The 14,118-nt window shown below is 48.1% G+C and overlaps 1 protein-coding gene across 2 annotated transcripts in view; it reads left to right on the plus strand.

Moving 5' to 3' along the window:
* The window catches only part of LOC135318491 (pseudouridine-5'-phosphatase), a 498,722-nt gene that overhangs the window by 382,666 nt on the left and 101,938 nt on the right, over positions 1-14,118 (plus strand). For both annotated transcript variants that reach the window (XR_010379278.1, XR_010379279.1), the window contains one exon: positions 3,904-4,026. The gene's annotated coding sequence lies outside the window, so the exon portion shown is untranslated. The remainder of the gene's footprint in view (positions 1-3,903; positions 4,027-14,118) is intronic.

The following is a 14,118-nucleotide window of genomic DNA, read 5'->3' on the forward strand; positions in this document are numbered from 1 at the left end:
ACCGGGACCGGTTAGTATCCTTTGTCGTTTTGCGAAACGTGAGCTCGGTGGTGTAAATTTAATATTCCAGTGTCTGCGTCACCTGGAACATTAAAAGGAAATATGATAAAACAGTGAGATGAGGAGGCGTGGCAGGAATCTGCAAATAAAATCCTCATCACACCAACGACGCAATTTGGTTGACTTCCGATTAATTAAAAGCTAGGCTTTTGTCCCCAAACAAGCACACAGGGAACTTCCAAAGTGCATGAATAAATTTGGTCAAAAGCACGCTTGGGGGGTACCCACCCTTTTCATTCAGATGAAGTGTAGTTAATTCTACGTGTTTTAAAGCCTTCCATAAAAAATAAATAAATAAAAAATAGTCTTAGAGGACTCAGAACAAGGACTGGCACAGATCCTTTTATGAATGAGCAGAGTGAGGTCAGAGGTCACCTCCGGGCCCTGTGAGGTGAGAAGCCGGTTTGTCTGGCTCTTTTCCCAGTGCCAGTGCCGGCCATTCTGGTCAACGCAGGGTCTCCACCGGGCACCGACACCCATATTCTCTTTCCCAAAGAATAAATGCCTTGTAATATTATTGAATTGCAAAATCATGATGAGTCTCAAACCTGGTTCCTTCCATCAGACCCAAGAAGGGGTCCACATCTGTGAGGGGCATGCACCATGGTAATAAATCACAGAGGACGGAAAGCCCCGGGACTGGTATGTGCCAGGACGAGGCTGATGAAATCCAGTGTCTCCTGTGGCCAAAGCGGGCAATGAAAAAGCACTGGTCACTGTATAATGGAACAATGAGTATTACCAGCCGTGAACCAGTGCTTTAATTCACATGGAAACATTAAAGGAATTCCTGTTAACGTTGGCGTGAGAGAAGGATGCCCGCCTGGTGGTGATTTAGTGAAATTATTGGACAATTCAGTTAGGAAGGAGGAAATGCAATACTTTGCAGATGTGAGTGTGTGTGGGGGAAATACTGATGTAATCTAAAACGCTGTTGGAGACAAGAAGAAAACTGAGTAATTAACATTCAGCATTATTTATATCTGACCTATAACATACCATATATGCGCTTGCTTGTTAAGAACATGTTTGACAATGCTCACACTTTCTTTTCCGTATGAACGCCATACCTGGCAACTTGTAGACCATAATAACATTCATCAAAGCACGGTACTCAGCAATATTAATTCATCAAAGTTGAGCAGACATGTGTGATTAGACAGACCAGTAGAGAATCCTGAAATTGCCCCCACAATATACTGACATTTTATTTAATACAGGTAGCAGTTCACTCCAAGCCAGAGCACCTGGAACAATCACCCACCCGGTGTGTGTGCAACAGCGTGTGGGGCTGGGGTAAACACATGCTCAGTCCTTTCAACAGAGAAAACTGTGCATAGATCAAAGACTTAAACAGAAGAGTGGGGAAAAACGCTCAGACTAGCAGAGGTGGGAGAATATTTTTAAAACTAATCTTAGCGTATCAGGGGCATTCGTAAGCAAAGCAAAACCCCAGACGCTGTAAAGAAGAGATCGGTAAATTTGATAATACAAACTTAAAAAAAAACAACAACCCAACCATTCCTGCATAAATAGCAAGAAACATCAAAAGAACAAAAATATGCAAGATATTGCATACAAAGACAAAATTTGCCTAGTACTGAACGAGTTTTACAATTGAATGAGACACGAAAATCCCGGCAGACAGAATGGGCCAGGGGCGTGGACAGACATTTCACAGAAGAATAAATACTATTTGCTTGTAAACGGATGAAACATTGCCCGATCGCGGTCCCAGTATTAACGGGAAAATGAGAACAACCAGGTACAGATGGATGGGTATTTTTTTTTTATCCTGCTGTTCTGAGAAAGCTCAAAATATCTGAATATATATGTAGTATTGGCAAAGATGTGGGGAAACATATGCTATTGGTGGGAACACAGACGGGTGTCATCTCTTTGGAAAGAAATGAGATTTCGCAATTCCAAATCTAGACATTGAGGCGAGCCGTATAGGTAAATATGTGCACACAGCTCAACAGACAAAAAGGCTCATTTTGGCATGATTTATGAAACAAAGGATTGAACCCACCCAAGTGGACCTACCTGCGGGTTAGTGAAATATAGTGTGATACCTCCACTAAAAAAAAAAAAAAATTACTTGGACACAACGATGTATATATGACGGAACGCAAAGTTTTCCCAAACTGATGCATATATGACAAAACGGAAACTTTTCCCCAACTGTTTAAAGAGAAAATGAGGTATGGAAAGACCGTGTGTCTCATCCTCCAACGTGGAAAAATAACTGTGTCTACACACATAGCATAGACCCCTCTACACAGATGGCCGTTCTGGGTTGTGACTGTGTTTTATTCAGTGCGTAGCCTTTTTTTCTGCTGAGATTTTTTTTCTTCCGTGGTTATGCATGGCTTTTATTTTGCATTAAAAAAAAACAAGGTAAAATGAACAATAAATGAAAGCAGAAAAATGAAATAGCCACCCCATCCCCTCACTTCCTTTATTGTTCTTTGTCGCACTATTCTTTATATTTCTGCATTTCTAAAAATTTCTATGTCTCTCATTGTTCTTTTTCTCACCATGTTACCCAACATCACTCTCTTTTTGGAGCCCAAACAAAAGCTGACAGCCCCTGGGATCATTTCCCAAACAAATACCAATTGATTACCAAGCTGTAAACTACAGGGAGGCTCACTTCCGTCCTGAGTGCATTCATAATTTAACACTTCTTTGAGAACGCAGGACACGCATGAGAATTTGCAGCACCTTATTACACACGTGCTGTCAGGACTGTCTACCATTGTGGTGCGTAGGTACTCCGAGTCTAGGTTGCAAATGTACAAAGAGGGTCTTTTGCAAGACTGCTAATGAGCACACCGCTGCCTAACATTGTTCTATAGCTTTTCATGTTTCCATTGATCGTACATTTTTGCTTTACCTCCAGCATAACATTACCATTCCACTGAGGATAAGGGTCCATCTGCCATCGATTTTGTCATCTGTCTGCCTATAATGTATCTTCTGTTCCCTGTATCTGCATGTCCACTGTCTTCTATTATCTGTTCTATTACCTATCTATCTCTAACTCTGCATAGACCTATCTACTTATCTATCTACCTACCTGTCTATCTACCATCCACTCATCCATCTATCCATCCATCCATCCATCTACCTATCCATTTATCCACCCATCCATTTACCTATCTATCTATCCATCTGTCCATCCATCCACCCACCCACCCATCCATCCATGTATCCATCCATCCATCCATCTTTCTATCCATCCATCCATCCATCCATTTATCAACCTATCTATCTACCCATCTTATCTATCTATCCACCCACCCATCTATCTATCCATCCATCCACCCACCCACCCATCTGTCTATCTGTCTTTCTGTCCATCCATCCATCTATGCATCCATCCAATCATCAATCCATCTTATCTATCTATCTTATCTTTCTATCCATCCCTCCCTCCCTCCATCCATCCAATCTGTCTGTCTGTCTATCTATTGATCTATCCATTCATCCATCCATTCAGTCTGTCTGTCTATCTATTTATCCATCCATCTAATCAATCTATCCATCCATCTAATCTATCTATCTATCTATCTATCTATCTATCTATCTATCTATCTATCTATCTACCTATCTTATCTATCTATATATCTTTCTATCCATCCATCCATCTTCCATCCATCCATCTATCTGTCTATCTAGCCACCACCTGTCTATCTATATCTGACTACACCCAATCTACACCAAGCACCATTTGGGGCATGTAATATATAACCGACATCTATCTAATGATTTTAAAACCGCGCCCTTGGTAGTAATGACTAGCTGAACCTCAGAATAAAACCCTGTGCTCGTCTGCAGGAAATTCCCAAGCCGTAAGGAGACCGGTCCCTCGTGACTACTCTGCCGAGTGGTTGTGTGAGGAATGAAGACGGAGAAGCACACGTGCCACGCCGGTGACCGCAGCCCCCGCTCGCCCACCAGGTACCTCTCCTCACCCCCCTCGCCGAGCCCGGCACTTGCTGACGCCGCTTCCTGCCTGCTCTCTCGTCTGCGTCCGCAGCTTGACGGTGTGGCGTCAGGTGTCTGTGTAGTCCCCTGACGAGGCTGGCCGATGAGAAGCCGAAGCGCCCAGCTGTGCGGCACTTCACGGGCATGAGCGTCCTTGCTGTAGATGTGCGTGTGGCCCCTTTGGCGACAGTCCTAGCCGTGAGAGTCGCCCTTAGAGCTCGGTGGCCTCTTGATTCTGCTAGGTTAATGACCCCTGGGGAGACTCAGAGTGCAGGCGAGGAGGCAGTAGCAGTGGATGCGGTGGGGACGGCTCCACCAGGTTTAGGTCACTTGTCACAAGCAGCAATCAGGTCACATATCTCCCTGAGTTAAGATGGCGGACAGGGGCCCGTTCACTGGTCCAGGCGTGGCTGGACTCGGAGGCCGTGGAAACAAAAGTGGACAATCCTTTGATGAGGGCTGAGTAGATGGCCCGGCTGCTAGAGATGGGGAGGGAGACCACGGTGGGGGGGGGAGGGCGTCACGAGTGGACAGAGGAGGACTGACTGGGGGCTCCAGATGGCAGAGCGGGTGCCGGCCTGAGGAGTCTGTGTTTTTCTTGCTTGTCTGCTTTTCTGCTGGCTTGCTCGTTTTGTCTTTACTCTTGGTCTGTTTTTCTGGGACTTTCCAGAGTAACCTAGAGCTGGCTTTTAGGAACCTGCTGTGGCCGTAGGACAGAGCAGTAGGGAGAGAGAGTGATGGAGAGGTTGCAGCCTCAAAACTCTTTGTGAGAGAGGCGGGAGGGCTGTTCAGCCAGAAGCAGGAACCAGTAAAAACTCGCAGAAGTGCCGAAACATTCTCCCACGAAGTCCGGAGATCTTTAACCCGGACCCAAAGCCGAGACGAGCGTCTTAGGGGATCAGCTGGCTGTGAGTGCAGACCAGCGTGCCCGGCCTGCTGTGCGGAGCTCTGTCTCTTGATTTAAACCCTGTCCACCCTGCACGCCCTCCCCTCCCCGCCCCCTCCCCAACAGGCTGTCTCAAAGGCAACACACACGCAGCTTGAGAAAAGCCGCCCCACGCTTGTGTAGCTCCTCCTGAAAGCTGTTTCCTCTCCTTGACATTAAAAAAAATAAAATAAAATTAATTATGTATAAAAGAGTCATTTAACGGACATCCCAAGACTGAAAGAAACCAACTCTTTGATTGCAAAATAATACGAGAAAAAAACAACATGTGCTTCGGCACTTGCTTTGGTGACGGACACACATTTGTGACTGCCACCGGCTGCCAGGCACACCTCAGACTGTGGCGATGCACCCCGTGTTTCACGGCAGCGTCTCGCTGGCTTCGAGCCCCTGTTCCCGGCAGCCTCGGTAGCTTCTCACGTCTCAGAAGAGGCTGCGCGTCCTTTTGACTCCCTGATTCCGTCTTTTCACCTCTCCCACCTGGTGCCTCCCGCCTGTCAGCACCCGCCGCCAAGGCGCCGAGTTTCTGAAGACCCCTGAGCTCCCCTGGGAGGATGAGCCCCTTCTTGGCCACACGGAGCCTGGGGTCGCCCTGGTGTCAATTCAGACGGTGGTGTAGTGTGTGACGTTACTCCCTCCACCAGCCTTCCAGCATCGCCTGAGATTTTATTTTGTTTACTGTATTTCCCTTTGTGCCCTCAGTTCCGGGCACACGATTGAGGTGTTTTTTTCCCCCAAAGGCTCTTACAACCCAACGAGAACTGAAGTAAGGTGTGCAGAAACGTTTTGGACACTCTAGGCGTTGCAAGGACCCCACGTACATGTTAGACTTATCACACGGGATTGTGCGGGTTGATGGTTACGTTCATTCTGTTCTCAGGCTCATTCAATTCTGTTCACTCAGTCCTGACCACTGTGGGTCAGAACTGGGGAGACTGGGGTCCGACAGAGTTTCCCTACCTTGGATTGACATTTGAGCTTGGCTAACCCTTGGTTGTGGGGCCGACCTGTGCCCTGAAGAATGTAAGACAGGATCCCTAACTTCGACCCACAGTCTTGGTCCCCTCCTCACTCCTGTCCTGACCGGGGGGCCCCCCAAACCTCCGCCAAGGGCGCTGTCTATGCAGAGTCGGGGGCGGGGGGCAAGACACAGCTGTTTCTGAGAATCACATCCCGCCAAGTGAGCCGCGGGGCCCCAGGCCAGGCTCTCCCGTCCTCACTCACCCTGAGGAACAGTTACAGCCCCTTGTCCTCGGAATCACGTTATTTCTAACAATCTTCATTCTGTCTCTCTGAGGCGTGTTATCTCTTCATTCCTTGAAGTCACACATTCCGGGACAGGAATGCCGTCCTTCTAGGATAAAGTCTGTCTCTGTTTTTATTATGTTTTAATATACATTTTAAAATTCTCCTGCATCTCTCAAATTACATGGGGTTTTGTTATTTTTACTGTCCCTGGAAATACCCTCATTTTGATTGCATATTTGAAGGGTGTCTGTGGATGCATACATGTGATTTATTTCCAGTTCATACCCTTTCCTGGAAAAAGAGGGTCAAGAATGGTCAAAATCACATGCGTTACATTATAAACACCTTGCTCAGAGCAGTGGTACCTGTTACCTGTATGTATATAAATTAAAGAGATAGCGGGTTTTGGTGAGATAAATAGGTGAGTGAATGTATTTATAGACGATATCTATAGATTTTTGAAACATAGAACTTCATTATTTTTTAAGCTGAATGCCAATACTTCTGAATTTCAATTACTGGGAATTGACCTAACAGCTTCTTACCCTCGTGCTCAGGACTAAATCACGTACCTTGCACTGACCTGCTGTTACATGACCCTCCTGTCGCCAGGCCCTCCTTAAATACACACGTGCAAATTTTCCATATGATTTCCTCGTGACAGCTCAGCTGAAGGGAGCCTTTCTGGCGTCACCAGACGAGAAAACAAATTTCGTTCTCTGATTGCACTCCGGTCATTATCAAAGGGGGAATCTAATCTCCCGAGCATGCTTTTCGACCAGCGCCGCATGCCTGTCATCAGCAATAAACCCAACAGGTTTTATGTAACCCACACATCGGCCTGCAGACCATTTCTGAAACCTAAATACGGCTGTGAAACTGGGACATGGAACCTACCGGTATCGGTCGTTCCTGCGGAGAGAGGGACAATCACCTCTTTATCAGCTACCAGACTGCGCTGCCAGCCTTCCCCATTTTCAAGTCCTTGCTTCATCTCTGGGACGGAGGTTTCATCACAAAAGGCAGATTTCCAAACTGCCGGCCTCTTTAAATAAAGCATTGCAAGGTTTTATGTTTGAGTCTCTTAAGAAGCAAAACCAAATTCCTTTTCCCCAGTCGCCTGCCACGGGCCCGCGTCAGCAGGCCTGGGGGGCTGTCCCAGCACCTGCATTTCTAACGAGTTCCCAGCGGGGCTGACAGGCTGCCGGCCCTGAGAACCACTTTCTAGGCTGTCTCTCTCTCCCTTTTAAACTAAATCACCACGTTCAACGGTTCAAATAATTCTTTATTTCAGCCTGCTGATTCACAATGATTCATTCCATTAAGACAGTCTCCTTCTCCAAATGTTACTGCTTAATCAGCCACGTCTTGGCATTGCACAATATTTTCCTTCTGGCTTTGAGAAAAGAATAAAGCCAACGTAGGCTTTGCTCCTGGTGTGTCAGCTTCACACCCATTTTTTTCCCTTCTTCTTCTTAGAATTTAAGGTTACAGGTTCTTTCTCCCTTTATTAAAATTAATTTAAAAATCCCTCTTACCTTGTTTGAAAATGAACTCAGGGTATCTACCCGGACGTGAGGGACACCTGCCAAGTTTCCTCACTCACAGGTGGCCCTCGGTAGCTAACGTGTACCTGGAGTTCCCCTTTAACCTGGGCTTGTCCACCCAGGGGTCGGGCAGAGCTGTCAGGGGGACCTCCCGCCTCTGCGGAGAAGTGGAATTTCAGGTGTGCGGAGAAACGCTCGCTCTTCCAAACAGAGCTCTCCCCCACCTGCATGGTTGTGTCTGAGTTTCCACCCTTCCTTCGATCACCAAGTCTTTTACTAAATAACTGGAACTAAAACTTAAAATGTAACTACTCCTTAAGGAGGTAAGGTATTGAGTAAAAAGACATTACATATATTCTACAGGACTCAAAAATTACCAAAAGACAAGCGGCTTAAAACAGACACGTATCCTTCACAAGGAGGGTCCTTCCTTGCTTCCCGCCTCTTCCAGCTTCTGGGGGCTCCAGGCGTCCATCCCTGGGCTGGTGGCTGCCTCCCTCCCATCTCTGCCTGCATCTCCACGTGGCGTCTCCTCCGTGTCTGTGTCTCTCCTCTTCTGTCTCTTCTGAGGACACTGTCCTTGGATGCAGGGCCACCTCCTCCAGGAGGACCTCCCTGGTTCCTGGCCCCGAGCTCCTGAAACTCAGTGGTTTCCTGAGTGATGGGCATGAGGCTAGTATGTCTTGTTATTCCTAGAAGCTCGTCCACACCTGAGTTCACGCCGCTGCGCTGGCTCTTGGGGGTGGGGCTGGCGGCCAGAGGGACCAAGCACGTGCCCAGAGGGCTGACCGTCTTAGCCACGCCCCCAGCCTCCGGGGAGGGGAGAGGGGCTGCGGGCTGAGTTAAACCCCAGCGGCCAAGGGTTTAACCAGTCCTGCCTGATGGCACCTCCATAAGAAAGCCATAATACGAGGACTCTGAGAGCTTCCAGGGTGGGGAGCACGCCCGCAGGTTGGGAGGCAGCTGCCCCCCAAAGTCCACGGAGACTGAAGCCCCAGCACTCGGGACCCTCCTGGACCTCGTCGTCTGGAGATTCACCCCCGTCTTCAGGATAAACGGTAAGAGTGCCAGGTGTTCCCAAAGTTCTGTGGGGAGGGGGTCGTGGGAACCCTCAGTTTGCAACCGAGCCGGACAGAAGTGTGGGGGACCTGGGGACCCCCCTGGTGCTTGGGGTTGAGTGGGGGCCGTCCTGGGGGCCTGAGCCCTTAGCCCCTGGTGTCTGCACGAACTCGGGGTCGGTCGTATCAGAGTCGAACTGAGTCGCAGGACACGCAGCTGGTGTCCGACGAGAACTGGGTGTGGAAGACGCACCACTCGGGGTCGGAGGGACTGAGGGCAGGGAGACGGGTTTCCTTTAGCAAGTGCGCTTCTCTTACTCCTTCAGAGCAAACCCCTCGTCCTGGCTGACTCTCTGCTCTTGCTGTTTTTCTTGTAAGCCTGTCTCCTCCCTGTAGTTGGAGAGAACTCTCTAAAACGCCAATTAGAGCGTGTCTGTACCTGCTTGAGGCCCTGCGTGCTTTTCCATGGCTGTTAGAGGGAAAAAACAAACCCCTTCACCTGTCCTGCCGGCCGAGGGGGCGCGGCCGGCGTGAAGGGCGGTCACCGACGGAAGGAGCCCGTTCTGGGGCTGGTGGAAATGACGCCCCGCGGCGTGCATCTCGGGGTTTAGACTCTGTGTCCTGGTGCTTCCAGACCTTGGAAATTGTTTCTTACTACTTGGCTTTGGCAGAGGAAAAATATTAAAATATTTGGGGACTAATCAATGTGCCCGGCCGGCTAAGAACAGACCCGTTTGCTTTTGCCACGCAGACCTTTCATAGCGTCTGTAAACAAATCCAATTTCGTCTCGTCATTTCCAATACGTGTGCCTCTGACTTCTGCCCTGGGCTTGATTGATTGTGCAGAATTTCCAATAATTGTATGTATTATGGAGAATCCTTGTCCCGTCCTGGTTTAATAAGCCCACCTCAGTTTCGTTCACTGTTACTGGCTTTTGAGCGTGAGATCTGTCATCTTCACCGTGTTTATGAGACCAAAGCGGAGATCGAACCCAATGAAGGACGCCGTTTAAGTAAAATTTAAGACAGGGTGGCAAATACCATTGGCGCAGACATTTGTGGGATGTGGGGTCGTATTCTGTAATGGTCAGGCTCTCGGGCAGCTCGAGAAACTGCTGTTGCTTGTCCTTGTCCTTAAATACTGTTACACCAATTTTCAGAAGTAACGATTCATTTTGAAGTGCGTCACGTACACAGTATCATTGGACCGGCTCCATCGAAGTGAAACAGAAGTCAGTTAATTTTGTCTTTACCTCGTTCCTTCTTCTGTCCACTTCTCACTTGCTCAAAGTCTGTCGAAACTTCCGGATTGTTATTTACCGAATTACAGCGAGAAAAATGAGCGTCAAAGTTATCTAAGCACTTTGTTTGGTGTGTGTGTGTGTGTGCTGGGGGGTGGCCAGCCTTCAATCATCCACCTGGCATCTAATTCCTGACCCTCGGTCCTCACAATTTCAGCTCTCCCGGAATATCCCACTGCCGCCCCCAGGCATTGCCTGGTTCACTGTAGTTCCAAGATCATTGCCAAGACTCTTTCCCATGACTTGTTACACATTTGGGAAATTCTGGATGACTTTCTGCAGGACTTCTCAGAGCCTTGAATGAGCTGGTGCGCATTTGATTGCTCAAAGAGCGGCGCATCGTATCCGGCGCTGTGTGAGACCATCTGTACGTGGAAGGAGTCTAAGGTGTACGTGGAGGGGCGCGCTTGTGGAAGGACCAGCCCGATGGACCAGGTCCGACTCCTGCCCCGTTTGCTTCACGGTTTCCTCCAGTTGGGAGGGAGCCCAGCCTGTGTGCCTCTGTCTTTAAGCTCCCCAACCTCCCCAGCTAGATAATAACCCATCTCCTGTAAGCCTTGAACAGTATTTTGGCCTGTTTGGTTATTTGGTTATTATCCTTGATTGTAGCCACCTTCAACGTGGGGGGTTAGTGCTTCAGCATGTGAATAGGGTGGGGTCTCAGGCGTCGAGTCCGTAGCAAGCATGGAGGCTCTGAACACACCCACAGCGAGGAAGTCCAAACAGGCTCGCTCCGCACTCCTCAGCCTCTCCTCGCCCGACTCTCGCCTGCCGTCTGGTTTTCGTGATGAAGGCCAGCTCGCCAGTGCCACATAATCAAACTCCGTGTGCCCAAAGAGACGGTCACGTGGGCACGCGCTGCCGACCTCACCGGCGGCAGCGTCCTCCCCTGTCACTTCCCGGGACCCCCCCCCCCCAGTGCCGTGGGCATGGGCTGTACCCCACGATCACGTGAAATGAGTTGAATGACGTCTCCTTTACAAACTGTTTCAGCTGCTCATTGTCCTGTCTTGCTCACCTTCGGGGACGCACTCTAAAAATCAATTAGAAAGAAAAAAGTTCTTAACACTGGGTCCAACGAGTGTTTAAGGGTTCAACCAAGACTGAACAAAACTGAAGTTTTGTGTCTTGGGTACTTTGGGGAATACACACTGGTACATCTTAGAGAAATAAAATTTGCTTTATTTTTTAAGTTTACTTTCGTGTTGTTTGCCAACGGGGCCAAGCTCCTTTTGTTTTAGCCAGCCTGCTTTATTTCTTCCCAGGCTGGGGGAACTCTCTCAGCATCTCATCCTTTAAAGCCGTGGCCGTAACCCAGTGGGCACGTGTGGGTTTTGCGGGCGGATGTGAATGTGACATATTGTATTTTTCACCAGCTTGAATTTCTTTCCTGTTGCTTAAAAATAGTTTAGGAGATAAATAGGTCAAATTTTATTACAAAAGAAGTGTTTCATTCCAGTCTTCAGCGTGGTGAGGGGTAGGTACTGCATGGCTAGCTGTGATAGAATGCTTTAATTTTGTTTCCATCAGCCTGCCAGTCCCCAGGTCTGATAAGCTTGTTTGCTAGGTCCAGATTTCAGTTCACGGGAAGCCTGGGGGCAGTGGGGGTTCAGATGGACACGCTGGTGGGAGAATCAGGTGGCACCATTGAGAACCCAGGTGTCTTCCGTCTTCCTGCTCGGCAGGCTTTGGAGTTGACTGTCCTCCGCTTGGTAGTTACAGGCGTGGCTTCAGGACAGAGACAGGTGATGGGGCCGCAAAGGGACCACCTCTTCTCTGTGTCTCTGCCAGTTAGGAGGGCAGTCTCCCAGGAGCCTTGCAGAGGACAACCCTTATCTTATTAGCAGGAACCAGATCCCTTCCCCTCCCTACCCCAATTCCTGAGCTGGACACTAGCAAGATTACAGCAGTTGCCTCTGGTTCAATCACATACCCCGCAAGGAACTAAAGATGGCATCAGATTTCCCCTGGGCGCACGTTGGGCTGCATGGGGGTGAAGGTGGGGATAAAGACATGAACAAAACCAGACGTCAAACTGGAGGTGTAAACGGGGAAATGCACCCTGAGAACCCACTGCCAGCATTGCCATATGAATGTCAAAAAGACTGTGTTTACTTGAGTGGTTCATACAATAAAATTCCTGATGGCATGTGATCATGAACGCCTGCCTTTGTCTACATCAGATCAGGCAGGACGTTAGAAAGGGTTGGGTGGTGGGGGGAGGCAGGATAAAGTTTCAGCATTCTTTGAACTTTATCTTCATTGCGGAACATGACGGAATTCAAGAACAGCAGTGCTTTTCCCGCGGCAGAGTTCCTGTCAGAAGAAGAATGGAAACAACAAAGCTTGAAATGCCGCCCCGTGACTTCGTGTTCCAGAAGCGCACCGGACATTGTAATTACCTCATAAAAGACACCAACTCGCAAGGTTTGGAAAGTCTTTGCACGGAATCTTCCCTGATGCCAAGCTGGCCAAACACAGGCCATTTGATCTGAGGATAAATAAAACAAAGTGTTGTGAACTCAAGTCAGAGGGTCTCAGGGCATTCCTGCTTTCTCCAATCCAAGGCTGCCGACGTTTCAAACGTTAAACTTGGAGTTCTGGTTCCATTTGTGTTGGAGGGCTGGGAAGATTCAGGGACCAAACCAGGCGGACACACACCTGCAAAACATGATTCGTTAGGTTACGGCACCACACGGTGAATGTTCCCCCAAAATCTTAGTCATATTTTTAGGTACACGACAACTTGAAAGGGCCCTTCTGCATGAATTAGCAGGGTACATGCAAATCTGGTTTCCAACAAGCTTTATTTTCCACCGAAATCTCTTTCTTTGACTTGACCCATCTTTGGACAGAGACATTCCTCTTGGCAAAATAGTTCATTTAACTACCACGATTCATTAGGATTGACAAAACGTGGGGGAGAAACTCCGCTGGAATTTTGGTGGGATGACAAGGGGGGTTTCATTTTTATTCCTGTTCGTGTTCCTGTCAAATTCCCTGCAGGAACTCACCGTGTGCTCAGTGCCTTCTTGGTCAGCTCTTCTGTGTCCCTGTTCCTTCAATTCAGATCTTCCCTCAGTGGGAGTAGCTTTTGCTTTACAATGAATTTATGACCCACCCTGTAACACGGTGCCCTCTCTGGGGGAGGTGTGTCGTGTTGCTTTAGGAAACCACAAAAATGAAATAGACACTACATTTCCTTGAACCCAAGTAGGCGTGGTAGCATGACACGCCACTCACTCTTCTGCGGTTCTCGGACAGGACACATTTCCAGTCAAGCCTCTGGTCTCACGTTCTCTTATTATTGATCATTTTTACTTTATAGTTATTCCAACATCACCCTAAAATATTTTTTTAATACTGCTTTTGTGTATACGTAAGACACATCAGGTAAGCGGTCCCTCAATTTTTTTTCGCGACGTTACCTGTTGATTTCACATCTTCTGACGCTATGGTACAGTCTTCCATGTCATTAGTGTGTTGCTCCCGTGTTCACTATTTCTATGAAAACAGAGCATACATACTGAGAAGCATCTGAACTGAAATCCGTAGGAAGCTTGAGTTATCACAACTGAATCTACTTGGGTATGCATCTCGTTGGTCAAAGAGTCGATCCCCGTCTACTTCTCCCAGTCATAACTTCTCATGCCATGGAGTATTTTAGGCTCCTTTTAATGTTCATAAAACTAGAATCATAGAATACTTCCTCTTCGGCGTCTGACTTGTGATGTTCAGTGTTATGTGGGTGAGGCTCACCACTGCTGCTCGGCTTCGTGCTGGCTGGTTCCTTTTCAGTGCTCTGCGGTGTCCCGTTGCACAAAAGTACAATCATTTATCGACTGAATCTACCACTGAAGGACACTGGATGTGTTTCCCATTTGGGGCGATTATAAATAATGCTGCCGAGAACAATTTTGCATATATGCCTTAAAGTGAAATTGATGAGTCTTAAGGGATATGTA

This window comes from Camelus dromedarius, chromosome X (genome assembly GCF_036321535.1).
Source record: "Camelus dromedarius isolate mCamDro1 chromosome X, mCamDro1.pat, whole genome shotgun sequence".
Classification (NCBI taxonomy): domain Eukaryota; kingdom Metazoa; phylum Chordata; class Mammalia; order Artiodactyla; family Camelidae; genus Camelus; species Camelus dromedarius.